The sequence below is a fragment of the Thamnophis elegans genome, chromosome Z (genome assembly GCF_009769535.1).
Source record: "Thamnophis elegans isolate rThaEle1 chromosome Z, rThaEle1.pri, whole genome shotgun sequence".
Taxonomy (NCBI): domain Eukaryota; kingdom Metazoa; phylum Chordata; class Lepidosauria; order Squamata; family Colubridae; genus Thamnophis; species Thamnophis elegans.
Genome location: NC_045558.1, coordinates 60,601,867 through 60,624,306, shown reverse-complemented (window position 1 = coordinate 60,624,306; position 22,440 = coordinate 60,601,867).

Genomic DNA, 22,440 nt, shown 5'->3' with positions numbered 1-22,440 from the left:
AGAAATACAGTAGATAGATAGGGAGAGAGAGAGAGAGTAGGTAAGTATGTAGATAGATAGAGGGGGGAGAGAGAAATACAGTAGATAGGTAGGGAGAGAGAGAGTAGGTAGGTAGATGTTTCCAGGTGTATTTATCCATGTGCTGGAGAAGGAAATTGCTGACAATCTGCAGCACTTAAGACTTCGTTTCTGCTGGCACAGCACTTGATCAATGTAATTCTCATCAATCAGTTAAAGAGCTTTCCGAAAGGGGGGAAAAAAGTTTTTGCACTCTGCAAACCTCCCCAAAATGGCTTGTTTTTTGCAAAAATGGGCCCTTTCCCCCCCCCCCAAAAAAAGGTATGAATAGCCGGGGAGGGGCTTGCAGAGTGCTCCTGGGTGGTGGTGGGGCAAAAACGAGCAAAAAAACAGCCCGTTTTTTGTCAAAAAAAATTGCATGCATAACGTTAGGGAGGCTTATAGAGTGCTGCTGAGGGAGCAAAAACCTCATTTCTCCCCTCCCCAGCCCTCAGGAGCTCTCTGAAAGTCTCCATAAGGTTATGCATGGCCATTTTGGTGAAGGAGGCAGGGCTTCAGGAAGCAAACAATGCTGTATTCAGTGTATAAGATGCACCCAGATTTTCAGCCCGTTTTTTGAGGAAAAAAGGTGTGTCTTATACTCCAAAAAATACGGTAAGTACAGATTAGGAGAGACGTGGCTCAAAAACATTAACTCTGAGTGGGATCTTGGAGTCCTACTGGATGATCATTTGAATATGAGTCAGTAATGTGCAGCAGCAGACGAAAAAGCTAATACAATCCTGGATTGTATAAACAGAGGCATAGAATCAAGATCACGTGAAATATTACTGCCACTTTTCAAAACCCTGGGAAGACCATACCATGCAGTATTGGTTGAATACTGCAACCAATTTTGTAACCATACTACAAAAAAATGTTGAGACTTTGGGAAAAGTTCAGAGAAGAGCAACTAAGATGATCAAAGGCCTGGAGAGTAAACCATATGAAGAACGGCTACAGGTTTGCGTCTGGCTAGTCTTGGCAACCTTGTGGCTCTTTGGGCGCTCAGCTGCAGCTGTCATCACTAGTCCTGCCCCTCCCCTGCCAGTCACTCCTCACCTGCCCTGAGACATTAAGGGCGATGGCGGGGGATGAAGAAGGGGCCGGGGCTGATTCTCCAGCGCTTCACACTTGCTGGAGCTTCTTCCAGCCCTTAGTGGTGCTGGCCGTGCCTTGATCATTTGGGGAGACATGCAACCTGCTCTTCAGCCCAAGACACTGGCCCAACCTAGCTGCAGCTGACACTGGCCTCACTAACACGAGGGCTGGCAGGGTGGGGATGGGATGACAGAAAGGGGGATGGGCCCACAATGTCTAGCTGCAGCTTTAAGAAGCTCAGGACAGAGGGGAAAGGGGGACTGGCCCCACCAAAACTTGAATTCCCATCCTGGGGATCAGGCTTGGAGAAAGACGGAACACCCTCACCAAAAATGCTCACTCGTCAGCTAGTCTTCTCTCTCCCTCTCCGTGTCTCCCTCTCCCTTTCTCCCTCCCTCCCTCTCTCCACCCCCTCTGTGTGTGTGTGTGTGTGTGTGTGTGTGTGTGTGTGTGTCTGTCTGTCTGTCTGTCTGTCTCTCCCATTCCCTCTCTGTTTCTGTGTCTTTTCTCTTTTGGAAAGCCCAGCGAGCTCTCCTTGGGTCTCTTCGCTACTCCTTTTCTTTCTTCTTGGCAACTTGGCTGACCAATGAGCGTGAGCCGTGGCAGAGGCTTCCCCCCTCCCTCTTCTTCTCCTCTCACGACCCCCTGGCTGGCTTTGGCGGGGCTGGGAGAGTGCATACAAGCGGGGAGACCCTCAAGTGAGCAGCTGCCCGCCCTTCATGCACCTTTGCTGTACTTTGGGTAAGCCCAGCTGCTCACTTGAGGAGGGTCTCCCCGCTCATGCTCAGCCTCCTGGCCCCACCACAGGTGGCCAGGGGGTCACCAGAGGAGAATGAGGGGGGAAGAAGTTCGCCAAAGGGAAACTTTCGCAGCAGCTCACACTCATTCCTCAGCCAGCCCGGAATCCCAAAAAATTGCCAAGAAGAAAGAAAAGGAGTAGCGAAGAGCTCCAAGGAGAACTTGCTGAGCTTTCTAAAGAGAGTGAGTATATATATATATATATATATATATATATATATATATATATATGTATATGTATATGTATATGTATATGTATATGTATATGTATATGTATATGTATATGTATATGTATATGTATATGTATATATATATATGTATGTTTTTTTATTTGTGCTGATAAATATATATATATATGTATATATATATACATACATACATACATACACACACACACACACACACAGACAGACATACAGATAGGGAGAGATACAGAGGGGGAGAGACAGCGGAAGATAGGGAGAGAGAGATACAGAGAGGGGAGAGGGGAGGGGGAGAGACAGCGAGAAGGGGAGAGAGACATAGAGGGGAGAGGAAGATAGAGAGAGATACAGAGAGATGGGGGGGAGACAGACAGACATAAACAGATATACAGAGGAGGGGAGAGGGAGAGGGAGAGAGATACAGAAATAGAGAGTGGAGAGATAGAAATAGAGAGAGATACAGAGAGAGAATTAAGCTGGAATTAAGGAGAAACTTCCTAACAGTGAAACAATTAACCAGTGGAACAGCTTGCCTCCAGAAATTGTGGGTGCATCACTGGAGATTTTTAAGAAGAGACTGGACACTCACTTGTCTGAGATGCTATAGGTTCTACTGTTTGAGCAGAGAGATGGACTAGAAGTCCTCTAAGGTCCCTTTCTCTGTTCCTATCATCGTAATAAATATGGCTTAGAAGCTTTTCATGCATCATTATATTGAAAGAACACTGACAAATAGGTCAAGCGTTGACATTAACACAATCTTTTACTAGTTATACAGAGCTCAGAGGGGCATGACCCCTCCATCAGAAAAATATCCCTCATCGCCACTATCAGAAGCAGAATATAGAGGTGCATAACACGCTATTTTACAATTTGTTGACTTGTCTGTATTCCACAAATCATGTCCACAGCTGCAAGCAAATCAGTCTTTACACAAATTGCAGCTCTTTAGCTCACTGCATAGATAGCGTGGTCTCTGGGATAGCTCAGAATCCCAGTTATAGTCTAGATCAGAAAAATCTGCAGAAGCTTTCTGACCATGGCAATTACCACTGGAATATAAAATCGGGGTGTCTTGAAGAGTTTGCTGTCTAGGAGTTATTATTTTGGAGTCTGCAAAATATAAATTGCATCATGTTAGTGAGTTATCCACTCCAATGTCATTTACAATATCATAAATAAAAAACATTTACTTACCATTGCTGTGAGATAATGAAGCATCATTCGCTGTTTCAAATCCTGTCCAGTAAGTATTTTGGCGACTCCGCCGGGACACTAAGCGAGGCGATGTTTCGCTGAGGGCAGCCTGACCCCTTGGACCCTGCAGGGGACCACATCCGAACATTCTCCAGGCACCCCGGGGGATTGAGCCTCGGGGAGATGGCAGTGATACCTTGTTGGGGCCAACAGTGCTGAGGGCTAGTCCAAGATCCCTTAAGCCTTAAGGGAAGGAAAGGAGGTCTGAACTGTATCCTGGCCAGGACGGGGCTTTGTGAAGACGTCTCAGGCGAGTATATGTAACTGGTGTTGTTCCTATCTCATTTGAAGATAGAAGAGGGGGCCTGATCACCTCCCTGGACTCGGGACGGCGTTCCTAATGAAGTCCGTATAGGTTGTGTGGGTGGTTAAACCAGCGCAGTTCCTGCAGGTGGCCATTGAGTTCTGGCTTCTGGGGCCTCAGGTCGCTGGTGATGTGTTAGGATGGGTGGTAATGGCAGTGTGCCCCGCACGCTGTTGGAATGTATGTTGAAAGGTTTTGCTGATTACTTTAATCATACTGAATATAGGGTGCCATATCCCAAGGTAATTAGGGAGAGACTACAATACCTGTGTCAACAGTAATGGCCCCACATGGGTGTTAGTTGGCCTCCGTACGTTTAAGTTTTAAACTATCGATGACCTAACTTCCTTGATAGCTGCTAATGAGGAATAATATCCAAACCAGTTTCAGTATATAGATCAGTGGGGAGATGCGGTAGTAGAACAATCTGATGAATTGTTTTAATGTCAAGCTAAAATGGTGTGCCTTGGTGTGGCCAGACCAAAAGGAAAGAGCTTGAAGGCAGCGTCTGAAAGAATTAAGGAAGTGAAGGTGTCTGAGATCAGGGAATGTAAGGGGCAGAGAAAGGTTTTAGTGCAAGATGAGGAAGACCACCTAAGGCTTCCTCCATATGTGCCCGTGCTCCCATTAGTGCCGGGCATTAATGCACCCATGTCTGTGGGGGAAGTGGCTGCTGCAGTTGTGGAAGGAGGAAGGGAGGAAGGCATAGCTGGTGAATATGGTAAGCCAAAACAGGATGTGTGACATAAAGAGAAAAAGCCCACAAAGAAACAACTATTTGTTCTGGGTGAGGAAGCTAAGAGTGATGAGGATGAGGGGGCTGTTGGGGGTGATATACCAATTGGAGTAGTGACTAGGGCGGCGGTGGCCAGAGCGGAGGCGGCGGCTGCGCAGCAGGATTTTTTTTTTGAGCCAGATGGCTACACAGGTTGTAAATGTGCAGGGTGCTAGAGTATAGACTTTGCTTCCAATATGTCTTCAGTTTACTTAACTGAAAACAGCATTATGGACCCCTCTCATCGAAGCCGACTGAGATGGTTGATTTGTTTCAAACCATAATGCAGACACATAATCCCAATTGGCAGGACATACAGCAGTTGTTGAATACCTTGTTGACACCAGAGAAAAGAAGAAGTGAAGGCAGCTGTAAGGATGTGTATGAGAGCCAGATTTCTGAATGTGCAAGATTTAGGACCAGAGTTGGTAGCTAGGGCTCTAGAACGGGATCCAGGGTGGGGTCCTAGGAACCAGGATCAGATGATAGCATTGAAGGAATATCAGAATTTAACAGTGGAAGCTCTTAGGAGAGTGGGGAAACCCCCAGTGAATTTGTCGAAGCCGTCTTTAGTAACACAGGAAGCAGATGAAAGCCCAGAGAGTTTCCTCCAACGGTTGATTGAAGCTTATGGATTGTACACGCAGGTTGATCCGAGGGCTCCAGAGAATGTGAGGATGTTGAATGACAGATTTATTGCACAGTGAATAAATACAGAAAACATTGCAGAAACTAAAGGGCGCTTTAGGGAAAAATACTGCAGAATTGTTGGAAGTAGCTAGGAAAGTGTTCATTAATAGGGACAGGGCAGAGAAAAAGGGAAAGGATGCCTGCATGCATGAGAAGACTGAACTATTGGCTGTGGCATTGCACAGGAACAAAAGCAGGCATTTGTGGATATCAAGATGGCTTTGACAAGGGCTCCAGCTTTAGCTTTACCAAATTCAAATAAGCTGTTTAAATTGTATGTGGATACAAAAAAGAACATAGCTTTGGGAGTGTTGACCCAACAATTTGGAAAGTGGCAACCGGTAGCCTATTTGTCTAAACAGTTGGATTCTGTGGCACAAGGATGGCCACATTGTTTGAAAGCTTTGGCAGCTGTTGCTGAGTTACTACAGGATTGCAACAAGCTCACATTTTCATGTCCCATTAAGGTACATACACTTCATGCTATTCATTCTGTTTTTGACCAGAAGAGCCATTTGTGGATAAGCAGTCAATGAATAGTGGAATATCAGGCAATGATGATAGAAAACCCGCATGTGAATTTGGTTGAATCTAACAGGTTGAACCCTGCTACTCTTTTGCCTATAGAGACAGAATTGGAACATGATTGTGTGCAGGTGTTGGAAAGTGTGTATTCTATCCAGGCTGATTTATCAGATATACCCATGCCACAAGTGGATTATAATTGGTATACAGACAGCTCTGGTTACATTCAGGAAGGGAAGAGAGTAGCAGGATATGCTATTGTAGATGATGGAGTGGTGGAAAGTGGACCAAGTGGCGCATGTGCGAGACCGAAAAATGGCACCCAGGTGTTCTGCTCCGGTCTGACGAGGCGAGCAAACGCTGAAAAGAACCTAAAAACTAAACAACTTCGTGCCTCGAAGAAGGTCCTGGGGATGTCCGGAATTCAGGGGACCCGAGGAGCCCAGACCTTTGCGGGGGTCGCCGCTTTTGGGTGACCCCGGACTGCTCAACTTCGGAGGTCTGTGTGCTGTGAGCTGCCTGCGTTATCCGGCGGTGGGGGGGGGGGGCGGCGTCACGTCGGCGTTTTTCGGCGGCCTAGGCGATTTCATCTGGCTTATCGAGCTGCTTCATTGGGGCTTTGTGGGACTACTATCGTTCCGGAGGGAGAGAGAACCAACTGAATCAGCCCAGACCTTTGCGGGGGTCGCCGCTTCTGGGCGACCCCGGACTGCACAACTTTGGTGGTCTGTGTGCCGTGAGCTGCCTGCATTATTCGGCGGTGGGGGGGGGGGCGCCACATCGGCTGTAACGGCGGCGTTTTTCGGCGACCTAGGCGATTTCACCTTGCCTATTGAGCTGCCTCATTGGGGCTTTGTAAGACCACTATTGCTCCGGAGGGAGAGAGAACGAACTGAATTAGTGTGGGGACTGAGCAGATTGGATGGGCAGTTTTTCCTGACGCTGCATCGACCCCTCCGGATGGCTCCCTTTACCATTCAGCCTCACTTCCCTCCCAACATTGCCTCCTCCCTCCTTCACCCCTGCTCAGTTAAGTGGCCCTCTGGACGCATTTTACTCTTTGCCCCCCCTTGTTGCGGTGAGGCCTTTCCCTGTGTTTTCCACCTGCCATCTGGCACCCCCCTACTGTGGCATTTTAACTTCTGGCCACCTCTGGTTGCAGATTTTGGACTTTTAGACCTGCTAGCTCAGTTTCATCTGGCTTTGAACATTATCAACACTACCATCTGCCATTATCCCTGGGGCTCTATCTGGGACAGCGCTTGTGGAAGAAGGCCCCCTGCTTCCCTCAATCGTTCCGGACTCTTTGGACCCATTCAGACCTGTAGAAGAGGGGGACACGAGTTGCGCCCCTGTATACCCTCTCTGGACCATAACTGGACGCTAATTATCGTAATTATTCTAACCATCTCGATTACTGAGAGCCACTTGGCTCTGCCTGGACTTGCACCCTAACAGCTGCGCAATCTATCTTCTTCTTCCTTTCTCTACCTCTTCTTTTCTTACTTTGTATGGGATATGCTAGGGGTATGTATGTAATTGAATGAATGATCCCACTTTTTATCACCATTATTGTTGTATTTTCTGTGTTTTTTAACTATTACGTGGGGACTGCCTGGGTGAGTGAATGAGTATGTATGATTTGGAGGACCTGCCGAGGAACGCGGGGGGCACTGGGGTGGTCGGGGGGACCACGGACACGGGAGTGGGCCGGAGCATTACGGTCGTAACAGGGAGGGGCAGATATGGCGGGGACTTTAGGGCTGGCCATTACCGGGGAAGGAGGGTTCACTATGTCACAGAGATCCCTCCTTCCGGCCCTATGAGTCCCACTCCGAGGCCAGATGGCGCGAGTAGCCAGGACCCTGGTCTCAGGCTGTTGTCGCTAAATGCCAGGTCTGTTGTTCACAAGGCTTCTCTCGTCCGGGACTTAATTTTAGACGAGAGGGCAGACTTGGCATGTATTACTGAAACCTGGCTGGGCCCGGAGGGAGGAGTCCCCCTCGTAGAGATGTGCCCAGACGGATTTCAGGTGCTTCATCAGCCGAGAGCCCAGGGAAGGGGTGGGGGTGTGGCTATGGTTATCCGGGAGTCTTTAGCACCTCGTAGGATCCCTGCTCCGGAGCTTGTCGGGTGTGAGTCCCTGCTAGTGAAGTTGGACCTCAAGGGTCAAGTGGGTTTGCTGTTAACGTACCTGCCTCCCAACAGCGTTGCAGCAGCCCTCCCCTCGCTCCTCGAGTCGGTAGCCGAGCTAGCAATTGAGTTCCCCAGACTTATGGTCCTGGGGGACTTCAATTTGCCTTTGCTCGGTGAACACTCTGATGGGGCGCAGGAGTTCATGGCTTCCATGACGGCCATGGGCTTGACCCAGGTAATCCGGGGCCCAACCCACTCAGCGGGTCACATGCTCGATCTCGTATTCCTTTCGGAGCAGTGGATTTGTGATCTTGGTCTGAGGGGTAATGAGATCATACCCCTGTCGTGGTCAGACCATTGCCTACTGAGGCTTGACTTTCGGAGGCCAAACCCCCACTGTAGGGAGGAGGAACCGACCAAGTGGTTCCGCCCCAGGCGACTTATGGACCCCCTGAGGTTCCAGACGGAGCTTGGGGTTATTCCTGATACTCTCGCCCACAGTCCGGTGGAGACTCTGGTTGCTGCCTGGCACTCGGCAGCATTGGAGACCCTTGACCGGATTGCACCACTACGGCCCCTCCAAGGCGGCGGATCCCGGAGGCCTCCTTGGTTCACCGAGGAGCTCCGGGAGAGGAAGCGCCGGAGGAGACGCCTAGAGCACCTGTGGAGGTCCGATAAGTCCGAGTCGAACCGAGCACTCTTTTTTTTTTTTTTTTTTTTTTTTTTCTGGCTGGCATTCAATATATATATATTTTAGCTTTTTTATTCATTTTCATTTTCAATTTTGTACATTCACTTATATACGGGATATTTGCAATAATAATAATATAATAGTAAGAAAAAGAAAAAAAAAAACCCCAACCTAAACACAACTCATAAACCCAACCTATCGCTTTCATACACCCCTTCTTCTCCCCCTCCAACTTTCCTTTCTCCCTCCAATGATCACCCCTCCTACTTCCCTTTCCCCTCCTATCTTCCTTTCTCGCCTTCCTCACCCTCCTTCCCCTCTCATCCTCCTTACATTCCCCTCTTCCTCCCTCCTTACTTCTCCCTCTTCCTTTCCTCTACTTCTCACTATGGTGCATTTCTCTATTCCTTACGCCAAAAAGAAAAAAGAAAGGAAAAAAGCAATAAGAAAAAAAAGGAGAAAAATAAAAAGAAAAGATAAGGAACAACAGTATACAAGTGTATTCTTCTTATTCTATATATTGAAACTATATCTCCACCCACCCACCCACCCCCAATGAACCCCCCTCCCTAACCCCCTCCGACTTCCCAGGTCACACACCCGGCACAGTTCAGTACCATTCACCTTCAAAATATCTTATTAACAATAATAATGAAAATAAAATAAAAAGAACACTCCGAAAAAGAAAAAAAACAAAAACAAAAAAGTAAATAAAAAAAAATTGAAAAATCTTTTGCATTATGCTCAGCCTCCCATCATTCTTAAAATTTAAACAGTGTGAATCATTCCATTTATATTTTGTCCTCGTCCCTTACTTCTTTGATATTTACCCCCATCTTCCTGTAGACTCTCCAGATAGCCTTTCTTAACCTTATATTCAAATATTAGTTTATACAAAAATCAATTTATCTTCATACTTTCGCTACTCATCTTCCTATCCTTCGTTTCACGTCTCCATTCCTCCCAAGCCCAAATTGCATAAGATTAGGATCTCGCTCTTCACTTTAAAATCCTGAGCTTTTTATGTTATACTTCAGACATGTAAATTCGTAAAATGTGTGCCCAAAATCCATACCAGTTCGTTCAATCCCAAGATCCCTTCATCAATATCCCGCTCCACCTTCCTTTCTGCCCCACTCTTCCCAACTCCATTCATCCCAAACCGCAATTCAAATAAATCTTAGTCCCCACTTTCCTCACAGAAAACACTTCATGCGCAGTTTGGATTGAAATTCAAATAAGTCTTGTAAAAGTCCCATATAATATCTGTCTAGAATAAGCAATGCTTCTTTCCATTCCTCATCAGTACACAGCTTTACCATTTCATACCAAACAGAAATCCTAAAGTTTTAATCAGTCCAAAAGCTTAGAAAGTATTTTAAAGACGTCGCTGGGTCTATATTCTTTACTCTTCTGCCCTTCCGGAAAGAAAAGGCAACCCTCTGCCTTATAACCACGTGTCCCGCTGCTTTGAAAATATGACTGAATCCTCAGTTTCCGCTCTTCTGCCTCTCCAGTAGGGGGAGAACAACTCCCTCCTTCTTGTAACCAAGTGACTTGCTGCTTATCTTTCCTTCACCTTGTCCTTCCGCGTTTCCAAGTGAGTCAGGAAGCCCCGCCTTCAGAGTTTTATAATAAAAGTCCCGAGCTTCCGAAACAGAATTAATACGAAATCTTTGATTTTCAAATGTAACTGTGATTCCAACTGGAGCTTCCCATTTATACTTTATTTGACGATTTCTAAGTTCTTGGGTTAAAAAAGTATAACCTCTCCTTGCTTGCAGCATCTGGAGCGGGATCTCTTTAAAGACAAACAAATCATGGCCATCTATTCGGAGCCTGTTATTGTAAAATTTTTGAGTAATCGCATTTCTGGATTCTCTTGTGAAAAAGTATATAATTATGTCTCTTGGAAGCTGTCGTTGCTCTGCTACACGCGAATTCTGGCGATAGATTTTTCGAATATTCCAATCAAAATTGAGTCCCGGACCTCCCACCGCTTGGCTGAAAGCTTCTACAAACGTCTGTTTCAAGTTCTCTCCTTTCTTTTCGGGCAGTCCTCTAACTCTTATTGCAGACGCCTTTCTGTTATAATTTATCATTGTAAGTTGTGTTTGAGTATCTGTAATCTCTTGTTGTAATGCTTGGATATTAGAAGTCAAATTAAAATTAGCCCCCTCCAAAGTTTCCAATTTCGTCTCCATTTCTTCAATATAATCTGTTAAAGTAGACGTGACTTCAAACATATTCGCATTTATCTGGGCAATTTTGGTCTGTATTTTATCGCATAAATCCAACACAAATTCTTTAATTTCTTTTCTAAAGTCATTAATTATTTGAAAGAGAAGCTCCTGTGTCAAAGAATCTCCAGTAGATGGCGTAGGAGACAAAGGCAGCGATTTGGTAACAAGTTCTTTAAGCACAAGGGGGGAGGATTTTTTTGCCTGTTTAGACCTGGGAGACATTATAGATAAAATCTGAGAATAGACAGATAAACAGTGTCTTCAGCTGGTCAGTTCTCCATAAATTATTTGTAGATTTTGCTCATTAATGAGTAGCAGTCTCCGGGGAAATAAAGCCAGTTAATTACGTCTTCAATCACCAACACAGTAAAAACGCCATTTTGTATCCCAATTGCGCAGAGAAGTTCAAAGGAAGAACAAGGCTGGTGTTTAGATAGTTAAAAAAAAACAACACATCACAGAAGTGAGACCCGCTCGTATTATCTTAAAAACAATTTATCATTGTCCTGAGTGTGGGAGTCGGCTGTCTAGGGCTGCAAAAAGGCAGCTGCGAAGAACTGGCTGGAGATAAGAGCTCAGTTACGCTGGGTCTATTCTCTGTTCGCAGCCCAAAAAAAAGGAAAAGGGCTGTGAACTACGAATAAATCCTAACACCTGAGCTTCTGCCTGTCCCTTTCTGCCAGAAAGGGATGATATCTATTGATCTTAATTAGATATACAGACCAGTACTCTAAGAGGGGCTCCGTTGAGCTCCTCGGCGACAGGCTCCTCCCACAGGAAGTCCACCGAGCACTCTTAACAACTTGCACCAAGGAGTACATCAGGGCACTTAGGGCAGCAAAAAGATCTTATATTGCCACCTTGGTTGCGTCCGCTGAGTCTCGCCCAGCCTCCCTGTTTAGGATAACCCGTTCCCTCCTAAATAGGAGGGATACGGGGGAACCCTTGCAGGGTAGGGCTGAGGATTATGTCCAATTCTTAGCGGACAAAGTTGCTCGGTTTCGGTCGGACTTGGACTCCACCTCTGCAGATCCAGCCGAGGCACAAGAGGATGATTTGGTTGACCACCCCTGGGTTGAGTTTCAGGATGTTGCCCCTGGGGACGTGGACAAGGCCATGAGAGTTGTGAGTGCCTCCACCTGTGTACTGGACCCGTGTCCCTCCTGGCTGGTCGTCAACAGCAGTGAGGTGACACGAGGCTGGATCCAGGCGGTTGTCACCGCCTCTCTTCGGGAGGGGCACTTCCCCGCCGCACTTAAAGTGGCGGTGGTGAGACCCCTCCTGAAGAAGCCATCTTTGGATCCAGCTGTTCTTAACAATTATCGTCCAGTCTCCAACCTCCCCTTTGTAGGGAAGGTTGTTGAGAAGGTGGTGGCCTTCCAGCTTCAACGGTCCTTGGAGGAAGCAAGTTACCTTGACCCCTTCCAGTCGGGCTTCAGACCTGGTTACAGCACAGAAACCGCTTTGGTCGCATTGACCGATGATCTCTGGAGAGCCAGGGATGGAGGCCATGCCTCCATCCTGGTTCTCCTTGACCTCTCGGCGGCTTTCGATACCATCGACCATGGTATCCTTCTGCGACGACTGCGGGAGGTGGGGGTGGGAGGCACTGTTTTGCAGTGGTTCTCCTCCTACCTCTCGGACAGGTCGCAGTCGGTGTTAGTTGAGGGGCAGAGATCGACCCCTAGGCCTCTAACATACGGGGTGCCGCAGGGTTCAGTCTTATCCCCCCTACTATTTAACATCTACATGAAACCGCTGGGCGAGATCATTCGGAGGCACGGGATAAGATACCATCAATATGCAGACGATACCCAGTTGCATCTGTCCACCCCGTGCCAACTCAATGAAGCGGTGGACGTGATGAACCAGGGTCTTGAAGCCATTAGGGACTGGATGAGGGCTAACAAGCTTGTACTCAACCCAGATAAGACCGAGTGGCTGTTGTGTTTCCCTCCCAATAATTCGGCTAGTATTCCAACACTCAGGCTGGGGGGTCAAATTCTACACCCCTCAGACAGGGTTCGCAACTTAGGGGTCCTCCTGGACCCACAGCTGACCTTCGACCATCATCTGACGGCTGTGACCAGGGGGGCATTTGCCCAGGTTCGCCTGGTGCGCCAGTTGCGACCCTACCTGAACCGGGAGGCCCTCACAACAGTCACTTGGGCCCTTGTGACCTCTAGGCTGGAATACTGCAATGTGCTCTACATGGGGCTGCCCTTGAAGAGCATCCGGCGACTTCAGCTAGTCCAGAATGCGGCTGCGCGAGTGATTGTGGGTGCACCTCGGTTCGCCCACATAACACCTATCCTCCGCGAGCTGCGCTGGCTACCTGTTGATCTCCGGGTGCGCTTCAAGGTGCTACTTACCACCCATAAAGCCCTTCATGGTAGTGGATCTGCATACTTGAGAGACCGCCTCCTGCCAATTACCTCCCTGCGACCTATTAGATCGCATAGATTAGGCCTCCTCCGAGTTCCATCTGCCAGTCAGTGTCGACTGGCAACCACACGGAGGAGAGCCTTTTCAGTAGTAGCTCCGACCCTTTGGAACGATCTCCCAGTGGAGATTCGTACCCTCACCACCGTCCAGCCCTCAAGTCCTGGCTATCCCGTCAGGCCTGGGGATAAAGATCGTAATCTGTCCCCACCCGAATGATGAATGAATGTTGTGTACTATTTTTACTCATGTATTGTTTCATGTTTACTGTTTTGTACCCCCTTCCCTATATTTTGTAAGCCGCCCTGAGTCCCCTCAGGGAAAAGGGCGGCCTATAAATAATAATAAAACTAAACTAAACTAAAAACTAAACCATTGGGAGGAGGCAAAAGTGCACAGGTTGCTGAATTGTGGGCTCTCATTCGGGCATTAGAAAGAGCAGAAGGAAAGAAATTAAATGTGTGGACTGATAGTACATATGCTTTTCTCACGTTGCATGCACATGGAGCAGTTTATAAAGAAAGGGGATTTTGAGATTCTGCAGGCAAACATATACAACATGGGTACTTGGTTCAGAGGTTGATAGAGGCAGTTCAGAAGCCTGCTAGAATTGCTGTGATGCATTGTCGTGGGCATTAGTATGGTAGTGATAGGGTTGCACTTGGAAATCAGGCTGCGGATGTGGAAGCCTGCGTAGCAGCCTTAAGAATAGAACCATTGCCTGAACTTTATGTCAACGTAGCAATGGATTTTGGTGGGAAGGCGCATGTGCAGGATGGAAAATGGCTGCCCGAACTGAACGCTCGGGCTTGCAAGGAGTAAAGAATAGGCAAATTCTCGGGACGGAGCTGCCGGACTTTGGAAAGGAGGAGTCCCTACGAGAGACTGATCATCGGACAAGCTGGGGGAGCATTTGTCGGGAGGGGGCCGCTTTCGGGCGGCCCCTGGATGGCGCTCCTGTGTTTCTTCACCTCCGTGCTGGCTGGTGATGACAGCGGCGGCGGCAGCGTTCTGAGAGTGATGGTGGCGGCGGCGTTTGGGTGGCGAATGGCTCCTGGCTGTGCTGCTGGAGTGAGGTTTCGATCTGTGCTGGGCTTGCTGGACCTGCTGGGCTTGCTGGATTTGCTGGAGGGGGTTGCTTTCGGGCGGCTCCTGGGCGGCAGCGTTCTGATGGCGGCGGTTGCGGCACTCGGGTGGCGAGTGCCTTCTGGATACGCTGCTGAAGCAAGGTTATCGATCTGGGCTTGCTGGACCTCTGGACCTGGGCTGGGCTTTATCGGAGTGGCACCCCGAGGAGGGGGTGTGAGTTGTTGTGGCCATGTATGCTGGGACTGGGCGGCTGGCCTTTGCTGCTGCCACAGTTCCTCTAGGCCATCCCCCCTCCCTTTTCCCTGCTATCTGCCATCTGCAGCTCCCTCAAGAGCACCTTTTTCAACAGCACCTTGGCTGGGTCGGCGACGAGTGGCGGGGGGACGAGGCTGCGAACTTGTCACCTGTTTCAAACTAGTGCCTACCTGCCCCCCCCCCGCAACCACTTCAGCTATTTTAGACTCTGGGCCTTTGCCCCCCCTTTTTCATTTCCGGACTTACAAGAGGGGAGAGGGGCTGTGGAACTCTCCCTCCTTTCATCATCATTGGTTCCGACCTCCATTTCTGCACAAATCCACTTGAGTGGAATTTTTAAGATCTGCACAATTTTTTCTGTGTATGGAGTGTGTATGGTGTGATAGTTGATGAATGAACCCACCTAATTTTAATTATTTTTATTATTATACTACTGTATTTTTATATGTTTTTAATGGACTATAGTGGGGTATGCATGAGAGAGTGACTGGGAGTACATCTGAGAGGACTGAGGGCACAGCCTGGTGCCTCCTCCACTGAGTGCATAAGCAGAAGTGGTAGGGGGGCCCAGGCCTACTCCTCTTCCTAGAATGAGTGATGGATGTGGCCTGCCGGGAAGACCATGGGAGGGGGGGTCTATGGGGATGGGGGCGGAGCATCCCAGTCATGATGGGGAGGGGCAGGTATGATGGGAGCTACTGGGCTAGCCATTACCGGGGAAGGAAGGCTCGCTACGTCACAGCGATCCCTCGTTCCGGCCCTGTAAGCTCAACTCAAGGACTGGGTGGCAAGAGAAGCCAGGGCCCTGGTCTCATGTTGCTGCTGCTAAATGCCAGGTCTGTGGTTCATAAAGCTCCTCTTGTCCGGGACTTAATACTTGACGAGGGGGCAGACCTGGCATGTATTACTGAAACCTGGTTGGGCCATGAGGGAGGAGTCCCCCTCTCAGAAATGTGCCCGGAAGGGTTCCAGGTGCTCCAACAACCACGACAGCAGGAAAGGGGTGGGGGAGTGGCAATTATTATCCAAGGATCATTAGCACGTCGCAAGGGCCCTGCTCCGGAGATTGTGGGGGTGTGAATCCCTTCTTTTGAAGTTGGACCTAGGGGTTCAAGTGGGCTTGCTTCTGACATACCTACCTCCTAGCTGCGTCACAACAGCCCTGCCTGCGCTCCTGGAGTCAGTAGCCGGGTTGGTGGTTGAGTTCCCCAGACTGTTAGTACTGGGGGACTTCAACCTGCCATCCCTAGGCCAACACTCTGATGGGGCCAGGAGTTCATGGCCTCCATGACAGCCATGGACTTGACCCAGGTAATTCAGGGTCCGACTCATAGAGCGGAACATCCACTCGACCTAGTGTTTTTCTCGAGGCAGTGGAGACATGATCTCTTGAGTTGAGGGGAGTAGAGATCTCGCCCTTGTCATGGTCGGATCACTTCCGGTTGAGGCTTGATTTTCGGAAGCTGCTCCCCCACCGCAGGGAAGTGGAATCGATTAAGTGGTTTCGCCCCAGGCACCTGATGGACCCATTGGGATTTCAGAAGGAGCTTGGGGAGATACCTGACTCTCTTGCTCACAATCCGACAGAGTCCTTGATCACCGCCTGGAATACAGCGGCGACTGAGGCGCTAGATCGGATTGCGCCTTTGTGGCCTCTCCACAGCAGTGGATTCAGGAGGGCACCTTGGTTTACCGAGGAACTCCGGGAGATGAAGCCCAAAAGAGACGCCTAGAGTGACGTTGGAGGGCTAGCAACTCCGAATCCGACCAAACACTACTAAGAGCCTTCACTAGGACTTATTTAGTGGCGATACGGGCGGCAAAATGTGCTCATTTTTCTGCTCTTATTGCTTCCGCAGAATATCGCCCAGCCGCCCTGTTTAGGATAACCCGTTCCCTCCTGAAAGGGGGGGAAACGGGTGATGCCTTACAGGGACGAGCTGAGGACTTTGCTCAGTTTCTGTCGGACAAAATCGCTCAGATTTTGACAGACCTGGACTTCATTTGGACAGAACCAGCGGAGATACCGAGGGAGGGTCTTGTTCAGACTTTCTGGAATGAGTTCTAGCTTGTCACTCCTGATGAAGTGGACAAGGCCATTGGAGCAATGAGTGCCTCCACCTGTTTACTGGATCCGTGACCTTCCTGGCTGGTTTCGACCAGCAGGGAGGTAACACGAGGCTGGCTCCAGAGAATTACGAACGCCTCCTTGCGGGAGGGATCTTTTCCACAACCTCTGAAGGAGGCGGTGGTGAGACCCCTCCTCAAGAAGCCTTCTCTGGACCCAGCTATTCTTAAAAACTATCATCCAGTCTCCAACCTCCCTTTTTTAGGGAAGGTTGTTGAGAAGGTGGTGGCCCTCCAACTCCGATGGACCTTGGATGAAGCAGATTATCTAGACCCTTTTCAGTCTGGTTTCAGGCCTGATTACTGCACCGAAACCGCTTTGGTCGCACTGACCGATGATCTCTGGCGGGCCAGGGATAGAGGGCATTCCTCTATCCTTGTGCTCCTTGACCTCTCAGCGGCCTTCGATACCATCGACCATGGTATCCTTCTGCGACGGCTGGAAGAGGTGGGAGTGGGGGGCACTGTTCTATGGTGGCTCTCCTCTTATCTCTCCGACAGGTCGCAGTCGGTGTTGGTTGGAGGGCAGAGGTCAACTCCTAGGCCCCTCAGTTATGGGGTGCTGCAGGGGTTGGTCTTGTGCCCCCTCCTATTTAATATCTACATAAAGCCACTGGGTGAGATCATTCACCAGCACAGGATTAAATACCACCAATACGCAGACGACACACAGTTGTATCTGTCCGCCCCATGCCAAATCAGTGTAGCGGTGGAAGTGATGTGCCAGTGCCTGGAAGCTGTTAGGGTCTGGATGGGAATGAACAAACTTGCACTCAATCCTGACAAGACCAAATGGCTGTGGATGTTGCCCCCTAAGGACAGCCCAGCTAGTCCGTCCTTAAGCTGGGAGGAGAAAATTTGCTCCCCTCAGAGCGAGTCCGCAACTTGGGGGTCCTCCTGGATCTGCAGCTGACTTTGGAACATCACCTGTCAGCTGTGACCAGGGGGGCCTTTGCCCAGGTTCGCCGGGTGCACCAGTTGCGGCCCTATTTGGACCGGGAGGCACTTCAAACAGTCACTCACACCCTCGTCACCTCCGGACTGCATTACTGTAATGCGCTCTATTTGGGGCTGCCCCTGAAAAGTGTTCGGAGACTACAATTAGTCCAGAATGCAGCCGCGCGAACGATACTGGGTGTACCAAGGTACACCCACATCACACCTCCACGAGTTGCACTGGCTTCCCATTGGTCTCCAAGCACGATTCAAGGTGCTGGTTATCACCTTTAAAGCCCTACATGGCCTAGGACCCGGATATCTAAGAGACCGTCTTCTACCGCATACCTCCCTAAGACCGATAAGATCGCACAGGATGGGCCTTCTCCGGGTGCCATCAGCTGGACAATGCCAATTGACAACGCCTTGGAGTAGGGCCTTCTCTGTTGCCGCTCTGGCCCTATGGAATGAGCTACCCCGAGAGATCCGGACCCTACCCACTCTCATGGCCTTCCATAAAGCTATCAAAATCTGGCTTTTCTGGCAGGCCTGGGGCTGTTGACCTCTTGATTGAGGTCCAGCCCCGCTTAGACTGGGTGCATGTTGTGTTTCTTTTAATTTGTTGTGTTTTATTTGTTTTAATCCTTTTTAATTATTTCTTATTTCTGTAAGCCGCCCGGAGTCCTCCGGGATTGGGCGGCCTATAAATCCAAGAAATGGAAATGGAAATGGAAATACCAGAAAGCATTAAGCCATCATACTCACAGTCTGAATGTAACAAAGCAGTAAACGATTTAAGAGCAGTAGTGAAGGAAGGGTGGTATATTCTTCCAGATGGAAGAACATATGTACCATCCTCTATGGCCTGGCAATTGGTACAGTTATCCCATAATGCCACTCATATGGGGAAGACAGCATTGAACTTTGCAAATCTGAGGGGATATTATGTGAATGGGTTGGCAGGTAGTGCAAGGAAGGTTACAACACAGTGTGGAACATGTGCAAAGGTTAACCCTAGTTAGGGCTAGATGCTTTGCCACTTGCTTTGTATGCAAGTAGAAGTGCACCAAGAAAGCAGCATAAACTCTCATCATATGAACTGATGTTTGGTCGCTCTCCCACTTTGCTTAGAAGGAACATAGCAGGCTGGCCAGATTTGGGCTATAAAGGGAGGGGGGTGGCCATGGAAATGGTGCAAGAGTTGAATAAACAAGTTGAAAAGCTTAAAACGATGGTGTGCTGTCCCAACAGTATATAGTTAATTTAAAAATTAGAAGCTCTCCTTTAAGCAACTGTCTCATGGTAAATGCAACTACCTTGTGGGAAATGTAGTCCCATAACATGTGACCACATCTGTGCTCCCTGATTGGGCAGTGGGGTATTTTGCCTGGGAAATTGTTTATTACTGTTCACTACTGAATCCCTGTCAGCACTAGCAGAAGCAGCTTTGTACCAGCAGCATGGGTTAGAGGAATTAATGTCTTTTTACACTACGTGAAGGGACAGATCAGGGAAAGTCAGAAGAACCTCATTACTGAACTGTAAGTTTTGTTATTAAGGATTCCCAACAATAAACTTGATCTGAAAAATATTCCCAAGCGTGGAGTTAACTGGCTGCCCAAGCAGAACCTCATTGCCCGGGGCAGAACAGTAAAAAGACATTAAAACTCCTCTCTGAGCTCCGAAGTAAAAGTCAGTAGAAATCCTTCAACCTCCTCAGAGTGAAAAAGCTTTGAAGTTATTCCCCTCAAGTAAAAAAACAAAAAACAAAAAAACTCCGTTTGCATTTGACTGAGAAAAGCTGCCAGGATTTCCCGCCCTTTTTGGAGCAAAGAGAAACAACCCATTTCAGCAAAGGCCGATTATCTCTCCTGAGGTGAAGGACTTTGTTGCAATTGAGAGAGTGTGTTAAAGGGAAATCAGGATTTGCATGATAAAGCAACCCCCCTTTTCATTCCCAAAGCTAACAAAAAAGAAGTTCTTTGTGTAGTAAATGCCTCATGGAAAAATCTCCATGCAAACGAAATTTGAGTAAGGAAGAAGCCAGCAGCCCAGCCTGCAGAAAGCCAAAAGAGACATAAGGCAGAGGCAGACCAGCTGAATGAATTAAAAGAGAGTGCATGTTATGTTCCTGCTGATTTGTTATTGTTTGTGAAGTGGGAAAAGGTGCAAGCCCTTACGAGGTATCAAGCCAGCCAGGTTTGGTCGCTCTCCCACTTTGCTTAGAAGGAACATAGCAGGCTGGCGAGATTTGGGCCATAAAGAGGGGTGGGTGGGCCATGGAAATGGTGCAAGAGTTGAATAAACAAGTTGAAAAGCTTAAAACGATGGTCTTGAACAATCCCCACCTAGATTAGTGACCAAATGTCATAATTTTAAACCAGGAGACAGAGTGTGGGTAAAGCACTGGAAAAAGGAACAGTTAGAGGGGAAATGGAAGGGTCCTTATGTTGTAATCATGTCATCTCCACTTGTCATCAAGATTGCTGAATCCAAGACTTGGATTCATTGGACCCACTTTATGACAGCTGCTGAGGAGCAACGGGCTGTGCAACCAAGTGAACATCCAATGAAATTAAGGTTCACTTGAAAATGATTTCAGACTATATCCTTTTCTGCCTTGCTGTAGGTGTTTTGCTAGTTGCTTGCATAGTGTGTATTATTTGTATCTGGAAACAGTGTAATCCCCTTCCTGCTGGGCACCAGTCTGGGACCTCAAAGCCACTCTGTAGAGACCTTACCGGCAATAGGTCCCTCACACAGCGGTGAAGAAAACCCCTGCTAAGCCACACACAGGAAGCTGGCTTTCTACGCACGGGAGAAGACAGGATGAAGAGGATCCTTTCGTTTATTGCATATATTATAGTAGTGAGTAGTAACGATGTGTGTATTTGCAATTTAGGACAATGGAGCACCCCTGGTGAAAAGCCCCACATTATTCAATCTTATGCAATGGGCTCTGGAGAGTGTGAAGAACAACCCCCAATCACCTTTAGGCCTGAATGCTGGATAGGTGTTTGACCCCATCCTTGTCAATTTCGTCAAGTCTTTGACAGGATTGGCAAGGACACTTGTCATACAAGACGTTATACAAATAATCAAACATGTCAATATGTAGGATACATACTTAGAAAAGGCATGTGCCGCTACAATGCACAAAAGGGGGGTAATATCAAGGTAATACCAGGACTAACACTGGATTGTGGGCCTCCTTTATGTTGGGGATGGGTATCAGTCATTGATATACAACAATTGAGACCAGGCTGGGAAGGGACATGCATCATCCGCCCAACCCTGTGAGTGGCATTACCAAAGGTGGTAGGCATCGAACTACTAGGGGAATACCAAGGCAAGCTTCACATGCTATTCCACACTTTGGGATCACTCGAAGCATAGCCGTTGAGCCTAGGAAACTTATGTTTGCTCCAAAGGAAGACTGTACCCCTTGTATTTACCAGCTAGAATAGGTGTACAAGTCATAAACACTGGTTTATCACACCCAAATGCCCAAGGACAGGAAATGCTTACATACCAACTGTATACATAACAAGACGATGTATAGTCTGTGTGATTGGAGACATACACTTGTATGTCTTAATGTGACCTTGTGGACTGGCCTACCGCAGTTGGGAATACGTCATAACCCAGAAGGAGAAGGTAAATTGTATTTTCTACATCACACATTACAGTTACAACAGGGCAAACAGCCACAAGCAAAGGAAAGAGTAGGCCATGTGGGGATAGGAAATGGATTGAAGCATATAAGGCTAATCATAGATACCTGTGTGAAATCACCCTCTCATGGGTGTGGGAACCAGACTGTCGCCATAACAGGCTAGGTAAATTAGCTAGGAAACAAAGAACAAAGCTATCTGAATTAAGAACCTAGTGGAAATTTACCAAGGCCAATGGCTGACATGAAAAAGAAACAGTTCTGAGAAAAAACAAGATAAGATTCATTCCGGGTGTTTGCGTGCAGGGCAGTTTCTGCTATCTGAAACAAAAATACACAGGAATGAAAAACATCGCACCAGAAACATCTTTATGGCCTAACGGTCATAACTCACTATGCAGCCTCACGTAACAAGAGCTATGCGAACCAGCTACTCCCACATATGCCTTTTCTCCCCTCTATGCTGAGTTATAACTTTCTATGCCATGCAGCTTGTAAATCTTCTGTCCCCCCTTTTGCCCACCCTTTGCCATGATGTGATTTTCTATTGGTTAATTTGTAAAATGCTGTGAACTTTTTATTAGCTTATTTATGCCATGTGTGATTATATATGCCTTTTGATACGTTCCTTTTTGATGACGCTGTAACTAACTTTTTCTAATAAAAAGCACTCTGTAGAAACAGAGAATTGCCATTTCACCCAGACAGCAGCCTTTGTGTCTTATTGGGAAGCAGTCTCAGGAATTGGAACCGTAAAGTGGACCACTGGTTGGAGAGACCCCTGCACCCTGCAGGCGTAGTCTCTTCAAGTGGTGACCCTGACGTGATTCATTTACAACAGGAGTCGATCGAGGTGCGACGCAGGAGAGGCTTCTCGTCTCGTGGCGTGCCCAACACCCTCATCTCTTACCCAGTGCACAATTCGTAAGTATGGGGGCAGATTTGTCTAAAGAGCAGGTGGCTCACCTTAAGGAAATTGGACATTTGTCTAAAGAGCAGATGGCTCACCTTAAGGAAATTAGACAAATAGTTGGAGCTTACAAAAATATATTAAAGAATAGAGGTGAACTTCCTACAAAAAAAGGAGTTCAGGAATTATTGAAATATATTTGGCAAAACTGTCCATCATATCCCTCAT